At 43.4% G+C, this 14,826-nt stretch overlaps 1 long non-coding RNA gene and 1 pseudogene across 1 annotated transcript; both read left to right on the top strand.

The window, feature by feature from the left end:
• Positions 1-359: 359 nt before the first annotated feature.
• LOC118013649 lies at positions 360-7,222 on the top strand. Its single transcript, XR_004680084.1, has 3 exons — positions 360-580; positions 6,383-6,465; positions 7,116-7,222. It is a non-coding gene; the product is annotated as an uncharacterized LOC118013649 (long non-coding RNA).
• A 2,337-nt stretch (positions 7,223-9,559) lies between these two features.
• LOC118013788 lies at positions 9,560-12,197 on the top strand (annotated as a pseudogene).
• The last annotated feature ends 2,629 nt before the right edge of the window (positions 12,198-14,826 follow it).

The following is a 14,826-nucleotide window of genomic DNA, read 5'->3' as shown; positions in this document are numbered from 1 at the left end:
TCTTAGAGGGCTGGAGAATAATTTATTGATCATTACATCCCCATGGCTTAGCCACTGTGTAATCCTAATAAGGATTAATATACATGGAACGCTTATTTTGCGTTGGGCATGGTTTTAATTATTTTGGATATATTACCTCATTTAACTTAAAAATATCTAAAGAGATGGTGACTCAGGATATGGACCAGGCAGGATGGCTCAGAGCTTGTTCTTGAGCCCATTATACTCCACCTTTCACCAAAAGAAGCTTCCAAATAAATGTAGGCTGAATTGAACGGAACTGAAATGGCTCCCTGACATCATGCTCTCCGTGTAATAGGCACGCAGTAACAATTTGTTGTGTGTGGTCCAGCCTCTGCTCAATTACTCGGGGTAAACTGGGGAAGAGTCTCTGGAGAGGCTGTGCTTTGAGCAGGGCTTTGAAGGAGACAGCTGCTTGTGGGCACACTAGAGCCATTTCCTTCGGGATCACCTGCTCAGGTTCAGCCCAGGACTGACTCAGCAGACAACGATATCTGTGTGGCAGACCAAGGGGAAAAAGTGGTGACTTTAGCCTAATGCTGGGAAAAGAACCTCTTTGGTAAGTCTAAATTCTCCCCTGGCAGCCCGAGTGGACCACAGGAAGATTTAGATGGTTCTCCCTGTTGCTTAGTGTTGGGATTTCCCTGAAGTCAACGGAAGTCTGTTCTGGCTTTCTCTGCCCACACCCGAAGGCTTGGAGAGAGCTGTGGGTGAGGGAAGGGAATGAGAGAGGTGCTCTCCTAGCGTACCCCATTCATAACATCAAGGGGGGATGGTGGCAGGGGATGTGGGTTCAGGGTCCAGCAACATGAGGGTATAGTTAGGGATAGGGAAGTAGTTAGCTCATCATACTATATTTTATGATGCTATATAGATTACATATAGAGATAAAGATATTAAAGATACTATATAGAATTAAAGATATCATTTATATCTATAATATATATTTATAATCTACAATCTATAATATGATCTATAGCTATATATAGATAAGTAGATAATATATTATACATTATATGCTGTTATATATATATTTAGTTGAGGAGGTTTTGTTAGAAATGGGTTGGAGTCCCACAGTGGTAAATGAGAAAACCCATGGTTGCTATAATAATGAGATGTGTTACTGCCTACCAGTCTTGCCCATGCCTGAGAAGTAGAAGTTGTTTTGTAAAATCTCATTTTTGTCCTTAGAGGGTGGGGGTTTACTAGCTGTCATATGGGACAAGCCAACAGGATGCCTCTTCCGTGGCTTGAACGTGGGCATGAGTAAGCCCCCTGGGGTCCTCTCACTCACTCTCCATTTATCATGACCTCCTCAGTCCTAAGCAGCTATGATAGGCTTTCCATCCTATACATTGCTGGAATGATTTAGCACCTCTGAAATATGCGTCAGTGGATTTAGCCATTGGCAATAACCATCCGAGTTAGTAGGTGATTGTGCTCAGAGCACTCACGTGGATGGAGCTGTTTCCCCAGGACCCACGGGCCATTTCTATTTCCAACCCTCAGCCCAGTCCACCTGCCCCTGGGGACCGTGTGGGCACAGGTGATTCCAGGTGCTGACCAGCAGCCCTCCTCGAGGCCTTCCCCGGCCGGCTATAGTTTCCCCACCATGTGACCACAGCCTCTTGCTGTCTCGAGCTGATAACAGGACCATAAATCTCCCTTCTGGCTGCAGCTTGACACCTGAAACCTCAGCCCAAGCCTGATGTGAGAAAACAAGATAAGACATCAGGACGGGTTATTTTCAAGTTATCCAAGGAGGTAGGGGAATCGTGGTGGGTAACAGGCAGAGATAGCATTCCTCCAGGTGCTGTCTGCCCTGCCATGTAAATCTCCATGAGTGAGACAAATGGCGTTACCTGTTGATAGCATCTACCTGCTGGCCCTACTTCAGTTTTTGAAACCTGTCAGCACTTCTGTGGGTGCTACTCCCTGCAATAATATAATGGGCTTTGGCAGAATCAGAGAACAAGCTTGGGGCTGATGTGACCCTGCAGAGAGCTGGGGGTTGATAGCTTACCACTACCTACAAGATGCAGTCCCCATGGGTTGATTTAGCTTTCAAGGCTCCCTACAATCTGGCCGCTTCTCTACCACATCCCGAGACAAGCTTCTAGCCGTGAGTGCTCTCCATCATGGTGTTTGCTGTCTCTGATGGCTGAGCTGTTCAGGTAGAGGCTAATTGACTACTTTTCAGGGTATCATTGAGAGTTCACATATAAAAAGGGGATGTTGAGCTGTTCAACTTGTAAGAAGCTCTTTCCTTATGAGCTTCTATGACTTAATCTTATGGTGTAGAACTCTTGAGGGCTCCCAAAGCCCTTCTCGATGGGGGTTCAGTAAGAGAATTAAGCTGTATGTGAAAGGCATCCATTGTATGTCGTGATTCAACTTCTTTCCTCTGCATTTGAAATAGAACTAATTATGTACTATCTTTGGGAGCGAGGAAATAGTCATCCCAACACTTTCTGGGTTCTGTGGTTCATAGGGGAAACCCTGATTGAGAATGTCTTTAAGGGAAAAGGCAAAGCCTTAACTCAAAAAAGGGATTATTACCAAGGATAGAACTGCTTGTAAGGTGTATGGGATGGGTGGACAGAGTAAAACTATTTTTAGGCTGTACATTATCTCATTCTCTGGAACACAAACAACACATGCACAGTTTGGTGATCTTGGTCAATGATGAAATATGGCCGATAGGACCATAGGCCTCCCTGTGGGCTTGGTAACTGATGACGTCTGTCAGATACGGAAGTAACCAAAAAAGGTTTACTAAACTCCAGGTCATGTCATCTTCTCACATTAATGCTTAATACTTATTCCTCTCACTGCTGGTCTAGCCTGTCATGACAAATGGTATGATGAGCTTCAGAGAGGGAAGCCCATGGTGCGCCTCCCAGCAGGACTGCACCTTGAAGTAATTTTGATGTCTTCATCTCAATTAGGTTAAGCCCGCAAAAATAGTGTCAAAGGGGAGCACACCCAGAATGCACTGGGAGATCATGATAAACACTCTTGATGCTTTGCAGCTGGGCCCATCATCTGCGCATTTCACAATAAAATTTTATGATGCATCCAGACACCCAGCTGCTTGTGTTCATGGGGACAGCATTTCCTCTGCTACACCATTCAGAACTGCCCCACCTGGGACTCATTTCCCTTTTCCACCAACCTTTTTCAAATGACAATGAAACTTCATTATCACACCGCTCCTGGGACAGAATTTGAGGTATGTCATGTCCAAAAAAATGTTCTATAGAGGCGACTTCATTTTATTGGACATAGAAAAACTATTCCGTAGTCCCCAGTAAGCCATAGGGCTATTCAGAACTTTGGGAAACATTTTAGAAGGGGCCACTCCAAAAACCCTAACCCTCTTCCAGTGGGTAGAGTCCCCAGATTCTCATGCACTATGTGGCATAGTGGTTAAGAGAGTGGGCTTTGAAGTGAAACATACCTGCCTTCATACCTCAGCTCACTGCTTATTATGAACTTGGTTTCCTCACTTATATAGTAGGAATAACTATACATAACTGACCGAGAGGCTGTGTGTGAAGCACCTAGTGCTGTGCGGGGCACGCACTAACGCTCAGTAAACCATGCCTGTTGCCATTACATATTGATGATGACACTGCATTCTAGGCATTAAACATGAATGGGGATCTAGTCCAACTTTCTACCTAATACACAGCATCCCTTCCCAGTGAAGAATTCTCAAAGCGAAGGATTTATATTTTTGCATTGGGAGCATTCACAGTGAATTAATTCAACCATGCCATCCTGCCCATCTTAAGGCACAATCCTACCCCAGGTCATTGCACCCATTGTAAGAGCTGCTGTTTCCTGGTATTTCCATTTTATAGCTTCCCCTGCAGAGGTGGAGAGAGATGGTTGCCCCCCCACCCGTTTTTGCATTTAATTGTTAATTTTTCAGGCTGTACATGAATATTTTCTCCTTGTAAAAACTATAATATTACACATCTGGCTGCACTCTGTCTTGCTCGGTACCTTGGGTCCTCTGATCCTCTCTCTTTTCCTCTACCCTCAACCCCAAGGTAACCACGTTCAGTGGATTGATGGGTACCTTTCCCCACATTTCCCAATCGATTTACATGCTTAGTGTTGTGTTCATGGCAAATATCCAGGTTGTGTGTGCGTTTGAGTATGTGCTTTAAGCACATGGGTGCCTGCCATGTTATTTACATTTGCTTCTTCTTTTTTTTTTTTAAACTTAATTTGTCTTAGAGACCTACTCATGCTGGTGGAAAGAGTTTAGCTGCACTTCCTCTGCTGTCTGCAACCAATGTTAGTTAGTATGGGCCTATCGGTTTATTGTGCCCCGTTGTTGGGCATTTTGTTCATTTCCAGTTTTTCAGTATTATAAAAAACACTGCAGTTGACAGGCTTGTGCCTGCTTTATTACTTTTATTATTATCTTATTCACACATGGGTTTTCCAAGCGAGAAGTAGAATACTAAGGTGTAGGCTAAGATCATTTCAAATTCTGACAGATGCTGCCCAATTGTTTTCCAAAGTTGCTTCACCAATTTTACTCCCATTTTTGTTTTCCATATTTAAGGGAAATATAGCTTGCAAAAGAGGTCTTGAATTAGGCCGGGTGGAAGTTACAGCTGGTGCTCACTCAATCACAGGCCACGCCCCTTGGCATCTACCCTCCATCTACTGACTTATGGTTAGTGGATTGGCTGACAGTCAAAAGTATTATTGGTTGACTGGGACAGGAATGAAGATCCAGGAAAGAAAATCCTTCCTCAGCTCCAGACTATCTGAACCCACAGTATCCTCAAGTCTTGCAATTCTGTTTTGGTTGACTTGGAGGATTAAGAGGATGGGGGAATACATGCCCAGAAAACCCTGGGATGCTGGGGTCTAACCCTGGGGCTCTAGCCCTGCCTTGGAACTCTGGGAGGTTGTGAAGAAAGTGTGGAGAGAAGCCAGTCATCGCGATTCCCATTGATCTGTGGCTAAACAAACACAGGACCAGAAATCAAATGTCAGGGTCCCAGAAGTGTTGTCAGGTTGTGTCTGGGATGAGAAACTAGTTAGGCTAAACCTCCTTTGTGGGGCAGGAATTCTTTTATCAAAGGTACAGACTTATTCTTACATCCTTTTGCCTGGTTCTTCTGGTGACAACTCAGGGATTGTAAAATTGCGATATTCTTGAAACTCTGCTTCTCCTCCTTTCTACTCATTAAGTACTTCCCCAGCATCTGCTCTGTCCCAGGTGCTGTGATCAGTGCTGGGAAACCAGTGGTGAACAACCAACAGTCTGGCTCTCACAGAGCTTGTGGTCTGATGGGGAAGAGGAGGGTGCTGGCATCAGGATGATGCAGTGTGATGTTGTAGGTATCATGGGTAAGAGGTGCTTCTCTAAGGATGCGGGACATCACTCTTTCCTGTCCCTGAGAGCTGGGCTGATTTGAATGTTTCTATCCAGTCTTTCTGAAAATGCAATGGACCTGAAGCCCTGTCAGTCTCCGACCCAGCAGGGCATTGAGCCTTGGAGGGGGCGGGCAGCAGATCAGGGGGAGATTCAGTCCTCCTGCCAGCATACGTAGTTCGTGACACCATCGCACTTGGAGTCTGGGCAGAAGATGCTACACAGCAGGGTTGAGAGTTGTCATGGCACTTGAGCCCTGAGGAAACCCAAAGGGCATTTCTAGCTAGGGCAACATCCAGAGGGGCCCCACAGTTGCCATTTGAGGGAAATTTCCTGCACTATCTCATCATGGCTAGAAATGCAGTCTCCACTGAAAGGGTTGTAACCCCTTCTAGGTCAGAACAGGAGTTCTATGGATTCTCCTGCCAATACCAAGAGTGGCTCTGCACCACACAGAGTAGCAAAGGAGACCACCCAGCTAGGAAAGTCCCAGCGCCCACATGGGCAGCGTGGATCGTCATGCCAACCTGGCAGCTCTAAACCTTGGATCGAATGCAGAATATCGGGTCACCCCTCCTCTTAGCCTTGATTTCTTTCCCCAAAGTTCTGATATGTCTAGCTTTGCTTTTCACATCTTACTGAAATTATGAAAAGCCCAGAACTGTGAGTCACTCAAATTGGGGATCATTAGAAAAAGGAGACTTGTGTTGGGGCAAAGAAAAGAGACATCATGCCAGATGCAGAGCAGGAGAGAGAGGCTTCGGAAGGGGACTTTGGCATGAAGGACTCTGTGCGGGGGAGTCTTTATACGTGTGTGTGTGTGTGTGTGTGTGTAAGAGGGGTAGAGGGAGGTGGGGAGTTAAAGGCATCTAAGCAGAGAGCTGAGCAGATTATTTAGATAACGGTTAGTGAAAGCTTCTTCTGTCAAGCTCCAACGTTCCTGTGTTCCTTCTGAAGCAGGCCGAACAACTTGGAACCATAAAACCAGAAAGGCATTGGACAGTCGGATGAAGGACTTGGTACAGAACAGGTACCTCTTGGTATGTGAATTATTCAGAACAAAGCAAAATGTATCTAGAAGCATCTCATTGAAATGCTGAGAAAAGAATACCAGGAAAAGGATCTGGTTCAGGGATTCTCAACCAGAGGCAGTTTCTCCCCTGGGGACATTTGGGAATGTCTGAAGACATTTTTGGTGGTCACAACTGAGGTGAAAGCTACTGGCATCTAGGGGTGCGTGGGTGGCTCAGTTGGTTACGCATCCAACTCTTGATTTCAGCTCAGGTCATGATCTCAGGGTCCCCCGCTCTGTGGGGAGTCCGCTTCTCAACCTCTCACACTGCCTCCCCCCTGCAACATGCTCTCTCTCTAAAATAAATAAATAAATCTTAAAAAAAACCCAACCCAACTACCGGCATCTAGCGGATGGAGACCACAGATGCTGCTAAACATCATTCAGCACACAGGACAGCCCCTCCCCAAATAAGAATGATCTGGCCCCAAATGCTAATAGTGCTGAGTTGGAGAAACCATGGTCTAGTGAGGAAAGGATGGCAAATACATATTTAATTTTGTGGTACTAATGATTATTTCAAAATAGTTAAAAATTTAAATTGTGTATTTACTTTGCTGTTTTTGTGTTCATTAAATATGAAAATATTTAGGAGAGTTTTTTTTTTTTTCCTTTAAGTTCTTTTGGAACTTCTGTTTTCCAGCACAACTGTTTCTAATAAGATCTTCAATTCTTCAGTTCACATACCCTGGGGCTTTCAAGAGTTGGTTAAGCGACTGCCTTCGGCTCGGGTCATGATCCTGGAGTCCCAGGATCGAGTCCCGCATCGGGCTCCCTGCTCGGCGGGGGGTCTGCTTCGTCCTCTGACCCTATCCCCTCTCATGTGTTCTCTCTCTCTCATTCTCTCTCTCTCAAATAAATAAAATCTTTAAAAAAAAAGAATTTAATTCTTGCAATTGATAAAGGACTACTGGATGGCCACTGTTGGTTAAAGAATGAAAACTGTTGTTTGAAACAATGTGGTCAAAATTTGGGAGGTGGCGTCTACACATCCATCCAGCGAAAGGATTTTCCTGGGAATTCAGGTTGCCAGTATTGTGACACGATATAATCAGAGAATAATCAGGTTTGTCTTGTGCCAGGGGTGTGACTGTGTGAAACCAAGTATGTGTAGGTATTAAGGCTCTGAGAAAAGATTTTTGTAGGACATTTCCCACCTCCTCCCGTATTTTATATAACAAATTTCTAAACATCGCTCGAAAGAATTTTGCAGTGAACACCACCAAGATTATACAGTTAACTTGTGCTGTGTTTGTTTACACATATCAACCTACCTCCCCGTGTCTCCATTTATCCATAAATCTACCTTCTATTTTGATACATTTCAAAGTCCTCCATTTCATCAGTTACTCCTAAATACTTTACTTTGCATTCATGAACTAGAAAGCAGTGTCTGATTAGGGTGTTTTTTTTTTTTAAGTGGAGGGTGAATTCTACACACAAAGGTGCAGATCTCTGGGTGTAATTTTCAATCAATTTTGACAAATTGATACACCTCTGTAACCCAAACCCCTATCAAGGTGTAGAATATTACCATCAGTCCAGAAAGTTCCCTCATGCTCCTTCTCTATAAGTCTCTGCCTCCTGGAACACTGGTCTGACTTTTTTCCTTTTTTGGTTGGTTTTGTCTACTCTTGCGAAGCATTCTTGGCAAACCAGGGATGAATTCTGGCTCTCCCTCCAAATCAAGCTGGCCAAGCATGTCAGCACCCCCAAATGGGAGTCCGTCCCCACCTGGCTCTTTTCCTCGACTCACCGCTGTCCTAGATGTTCGTTAGTCACCATCTCAGAAACCACTGGCTACATGTCTCCTGTCCAACTGGGTAGCTGCTTTGCATCCACTCTTGCTTTCCTCTCTGTCCTCATGGGAATAGAGCTGACTGATAAGTGACAAAATAGATGTTATTATTTGAATCACTCTTGGATGATCCTTCTATTACTTGTAATCAAATACAGACTCTCTATAGCTTATAGGCAGAAATTAAAATTATTTGGAATTAAATACAAGGCCCATCAAGATCATATGCCTGCCTCCTTTTCCAGTCTCATCTCTTATCAGCTCTTCCCAAGCCGCCTATATTCTGGCTATACTCAAATACTGGTAATTACCCTAAAATGCTAAGCTCTTTGCTGGAATACCATCTTTCCCTTGTTTGCTTTGGTAATTCCAACATAGTCTTCAAAATTAATCTCACCTAGTTCTAGAAGCCTTGGCGTATCTCCTCAGCCACTTCTCCTAGACCTTATGCATTTAGAGGTGGCTGCTGTTATGAGACAGGTATATCCTTATAGAACTTTATCAATGCATTTATATGTAAAATAGGAATAACATATTTGTAGAAATCATAACTGTCATAATATTCTATCTATTAATCTTCAATCAAGTATTTGCATAGTCTCCAACTCACAGACCACATAATCCCTCCCCTAGTTTCTTTCCCTCCGTCTTTGGGATGTGGTTTGGGTATGGCTTGCATGGAAGAACTATAGGGATTAGAGGTTCCTGTAGTTTGCTATTTTTATAGGAAATTCAATTCTTGTTCTTGGCCCCAAGTGTATTTCTCGCCCTGTATTGTCTGACTTCTTGAAGCTGTAGAATGTGCTAACAAATATACCGCAAGGAAATCGGATTCGGTGACGGAATCACCAGGTCCCAGTCAATGACCTTGAACGGGCCTGCCCTGGGCTGAGGTATGCCAGTCCCAAGGAAGTGGATGATTCTGAAAGGCTTAGGGCGGGGTCCTGTCATGCGCTACGTGGCTGGCAAAGCTGCCTCCTGAGTTGCTGTCCCTCTTCTTGGCCTGACCATTAGACCAGGAGCCCCATAACCGTCCCCTCATACCGGCTCTGCCTGATTCATGTTCACATGTTTCCAAAAGCCATTTTACCATCTAGTCTCTGAAAATTTCTCTTGAGATAAAAACAGATGCTCAGAAACAAATTTTTCTCCCCTGTTTTATTATATTATTATATTTAAGGGACAAACTGCTTTGGGCATGAAGATACTGCTATCTCCATCTGTTTACATCATTTAATTGCCTGCCAAAAATTTATACGCTAACATGATTTTAATGGGCAAAACTAAAGCTATCATTTCCTTTCACACAGGCAAGTCAGGGATGTGCATTTTCCACTGTCCCTACTCCATGCCTCCGTCACATGAACCCTGCCTAAGAGTTCTCTCTTGTGCTCTGGAGGGAAAACTATTTTAAAATATTTTTTTTATAGACGAGTGGGGCTTAAGGGAAGCTAAGTTGCCTCAGAGCTCTGGTTTGATTTTCTTCTTGAGCTTGCTTTCTTACTTGCAAGATTCCTCAGAAACAACTTTAGAAATATGAGCACCTAAAATTATGCTTAAATCTCTTTTATAAATTCCTGAAATTACTGAGATGATAAGGGGCTAGAGGAAGCATCCCTGCTGGGTGATGTGTTGTCCTCATCTTCTTCCTGTCAAATGACTGAGTTCTAATCTAATATGGTGCCATCTCTGGGAGCCATAAAGTGTCAAGTTCTAGAAGACCCCCATAGTTTGTTTGTGTCTACAGTGAAATAGAATTTCTTTATTTAAAGCTCACCCAAGTATTTGCCAAGTATTTCTTTAAACACAAACCCTTAAACTATTGTTAGCTTTCTGCCATGCTTTGAGTGTCAGAAGATGAGAACCTCTTCCAGGGAAGTCTCCCTGAAGAATCTCAACCTCAGTTGATTCCGTATGTCATAGCTCCAGTGGATACAGACTCAAAGTATGCTAGGTTCTCAACCACTGGACTTGAAGAGCCAACAGAGGATGTTGGAACTAGGAAGGGGGACTTGAACTGGAATTCTAGCAAGGACAAGAGAAGACCAAACTGGAGTACATATCTGGGACACCAGGCACAGGAATGATTCAGTCAATGGTCAATGTTGTTGTCAGGGCAACTAAGCACTATGGTTCTGTCTGACATCAGATGCTGGAATATTGGGATGCTGGAACTCAGTACTAAAATATTGGCTTTTCGAGTGAGACTGCATCTCATGGCAGGATCTCAGTAGACCTGAGAGTTCCTATGTTGGAGGAGGCAAAGGAAGAGGGATGCAGTCTCCAGGGGTGGGGTATCAGAATGGGTCAGTAGTTTGGTGGTGATGGTGGGGTGCAGGTGGGGGGTCCAATCACTTCATGGACTAGAAGACTGGTTTCAAAGGAGCACTCTGTAGAGGGATTGCTCAAGAGCAAAATGAAGAAATGTTTACTAAGACATTTGGTTTATTTTAAGTAATATTTTTCCCAATTAAAACATTAAAATACAAACATATCAGTGTATATAATTTGGAAAAAAAACTCATAGAAAAACACAGAGAGGTTCCAGGGTTGGCCTGGGCTGGCAGCGGCATAATAAAGCCTGGGGTGAGGCTGCGGGACTGACCTGCTGACCGCTGCTGGCCTCTTCCTGGGAGGAAGCCCAGCAAGTGCTTCCCTCTCACTTGGGCTGGTCTGGGTGCCGGGGAGTTGGATTGGGAGCAGCTCTGCTGGTGTCACCTGCTCTGGGGCCGAGATCTGGTGATTTTGAAGAGACGCCTGAACAGCCAAGATGAAAACCCCTGCTTCCTTTACCTGACATATGACACTAACGCAGTGAGCACAAAATTATTTTCTACAAGAAATATTTCACATTGGCGTCCTCCAGTCACGCTTGTAAAATAAATTTGCTCTCCTTTGGTGAAAAGCAGTGTGTGTTCCTCAGTAAAGTTATGGTGCAGGTTGCAGCAGATTCCCCAGCTCTCTGACCGAGGATCAACTTCCAGAGGGTCCAAACTATCATGGAATCATGGGGTCAAACTGGCGCTCAGCAGTTGATGAATATGGCTCCATTTTAGGAGCAGCATCGTATTCCCATTGGAGAGCGGCTTCAGTCAGTTTTGGGAAATATTGGACACAGATGTATGATTGATCTACAATCATCCTGTTCTTCAGGAGCCTTGGACAAGTCACCCTCCACGTCTTTTCCTTTCAGAACTGGATTGACATCCAGAACTGTGACTGAAGCCTTCAACGCTTGCATTGGGAAAAGTCCGCAGTTACCGATGGAGGAAATATATGTCAGATTGTGTAAAATTGTACCCTCAAACCATTCTCTTCTTGAGAGTGACCTTAAAAATGCAGTTTCTTTTCTCTTGCCAAAGAAGTGACAACTCAAATATACCTAACTGAGTTGCTGCTTTTTCTCCAGAGTTTAAGTAGTCTTCGAGTTAAACATCTTTGCATGGGACAGTGTGATTCCAAAGAAAGACTTTATTTTTTTTTTTAAAGATTTTATTTATTTATTTGAGAGAGAGAGAATGAGAGAGAAAGAGAGAGAGAACACATGAGAGGGGATAGGGTCAGAGGACGAAGCAGACTCCCCGCCAAGCAGGGAGCCCGATGTGGGACTCGATCCCGGGACTCCAGGATCACGACCTGAGCCGAAGGCAGTCGCTTAACCAACTGAGCCACCCAGGCACCCAAAGAAAGACTTTCAAATGGAGAAAGGTAAGTGCTTAACCTGGACAGGGTGGTACAGGTACTTATTACATGCTTATTACAAAGCCAAAGCCCCCAAAGATCAAAGCAACTGTTTTTAATGTCATTTGAAGATCATCATCTTACTTACGTAAAGTGACCTCAGTGTTCATTTTAACTGTACCTGTTACTGTAAATCTAGTGCTGTGCACTACGATGAATAGGATAGGGTCATAAATTATTTTTGTTTGCAGTATTTTTTACTTTTATTCACTTTCATTTTTGTTTAAGTGTTTCAACTTTTCAAGGATTTCTGTTTTAAAAGAGATTTATTTATTTATTTTAGAGAGAGGAGGACAGAGAGAGAGAGAGAGTGAGTGAGTGGGGGGAAGTGGGGAGGGAGATGGAGAGAGAGAATCTTCTAGGAGGCTCCCCACTCTGCGCTGAGCCTGATGCAGGGCAAACTTCTTAAGGATTTCTAATGCAATTCATTAGTCTGTATTGTATCTGTATTTGATTTAAGTATTGTTTTAATTTCTACAAAGACCTTATGTTTTAGGAGTATGAAGAAAAATATACTATTCGATATATTTTTCTTTTTCTTGGAAAACTGAGTGCTTAAGACTTGTAACCTTTAATTTCAGATCACGAAATTACATTTTATATTGTTTATTTCAGATAAAAAATTAGATGTGATGTTTCTGCAACATTAGTTTACACTGGGGTCATTAATTTTATGTTCTGTCACACTGGAGCTATGTTATGGGATAAGGAAGAAAAATCAGAACTGGCCCATTTGTTAAGATTATTACTTTAGATTTAGTGTCTGATGTAAAACAAGAGAAGTCATATTGTTCCATCTCAATAAACCCGGAAAGTATAAGGAACACAATAGCCAAACCGTGGAAAGAGCAGAGATGCCCTTCAACAGATGAATGGATAAAGAAGATGTGGTCCATATATACAATGGAATATTACTCAGCCATCAGAAAGGATGAATACCCAACTTTTACATCAACATGGATGGGACTGGAGGAGATTATGCTAAGTGAAATAAGTCAAGCAGAGAAAGTCAATTATCGTATGGTTTCACTTATTTGTGGAACATAAGGAATAGCATGGAGGACATTAGGAGAAGGAAGGGAAAAATGAAGTGGGGGAAATCGGAGGGGGAGATGAATCATGAAAGACTATGGACACGGAGAAACAAACTGAGGGTTTTAGAGGGGAGGGTGTGGGGGGATGGGTTAGCCTGGTGATGGGTATTAAAGAGGGCACGTGCTGCACGGAGCACTGGGTGTTATACGCAAACAATGAATCGTGGATCACTACATCAAAAACTAATGATGTATTGTATGGTGACATAACATAATAAAATAAAATTAAAAAAAAAAAAGAAAGTATAAGAACTCTTCCTTTCTGAGCCTGATAGTGTTTCTTCTTTCCAGAGCCTTTTTCTGATTTGTTTAAAGCATAAAGTGCTGAGGCTCTGCACCAAAGGATGAAGGCATACGAATCAAGGAGAAGGCACATCTCTCTGGCAGACATAATTTTCAGAAATTAAATTGTTATGTTATATTCCTCCAAGGGTGGTATATTTGCATATAAAAAATAAATGCATCTACTCTGGAAAAAAGAAAAAAGAAAGACCCCAAGAAGGAAATCCTCTTTATCATCCAATTAACCACAATTGGTACATGTCCTTCAAATCCCTCTCTGTAATTTAAAGATTGCTATCATACATATAATTTTGAGATCTTTTTATAATATGAATTCTGTATTATTAATTGCGAAGCTATTTTTACATACAACTTTTCTGCACATCTGTATGCTTTAGAACATATTCTTTGAAGTGGAGTTTTTTCTGGATCACAGGGAATATTCCTGTCATCTAGAGAGTTTGTGCGGACCTACACCTGTAGGAGCAGGGCCCTCTTTGTCACTGACAGCAATTTTCTGAGTCTGAGCTCCATCGGGGTCTCAAGACAAGATAGGGATGCATGGAACTCAGGAGACTCGTTCTGGGAAAATCCTTTGGCCTGGGGAGTGAGGAGTTTTTGAGGCTTCTGGACGTGGCTCTGCCACATACCTCATATATGACCTTAGACAAATAACGATCCCTCGGGCCTTTGTTTCCCCATCTGTAAAATAACATGGTAGGATTTAATAATCTCTCAGCTCCCTTCAAACTTTGACACTGTTTTATTCTCAGTGACAGTGAAAACACTGAGTGAATCACCCAGCTGAATATTCACACTGAATGCTTCATGAACTCGGTTAGTCTTTCAGAAGAAGTCCCTTTGCTGCCCAGATCGAGAAGGAAGACAAACTTTGGGTCCTGGAACATAAAACTCACTGCCCCCATCCCCAACCTGAGACACCCAGCAGCTGTCACATTTTCAAGAGTGAATTACAGAAGGTCCTCCCCCCTCCCTTTGTGCTCCCCTACGTGACAGAGACAGTAAATTCTTACTTCGAGGAATTAGTTTCTAGCGTGTCTTCTTTTTTGCTCTCATGTGGCCGCCTCATAGAAACAGATGGGGAAGGGGCAGAAATGAATGGCGGAGCGCGACCATGCAAACTCATAAATATGAGAATATGAAAGTGGAATTTCGTGAAGGATTCCAGGCAACCCGACAGAGGGGAGTTGCTGCCGCATCAGCTCAGGAAGGTGGACACCCCAAATGGACCACAACAAACCACGGGACAGCCTTGCGCTCTGGCCCTTCTCAGGGCTGCCTCTTTTGCTCTGACTCAAACTCTAGAATTGTTTCCCAGCTTTTCATGCTGCACATAACGCACATGGTGCAATCTGGTAATTTAATCGGTTCCTCCTGGTTGATGGGACCAGCA

The sequence above is a fragment of the Mirounga leonina genome, unplaced genomic scaffold (genome assembly GCF_011800145.1).
Source record: "Mirounga leonina isolate KUSES-001 unplaced genomic scaffold, KU_Mleo_1.0 Mir_154, whole genome shotgun sequence".
NCBI classification, from domain to species: Eukaryota; Metazoa; Chordata; class Mammalia; order Carnivora; family Phocidae; genus Mirounga; species Mirounga leonina.
The sequence above is the reverse complement of the archived record's forward strand: the minus strand, read 5'-3'. Positions and strand labels throughout refer to the sequence as shown.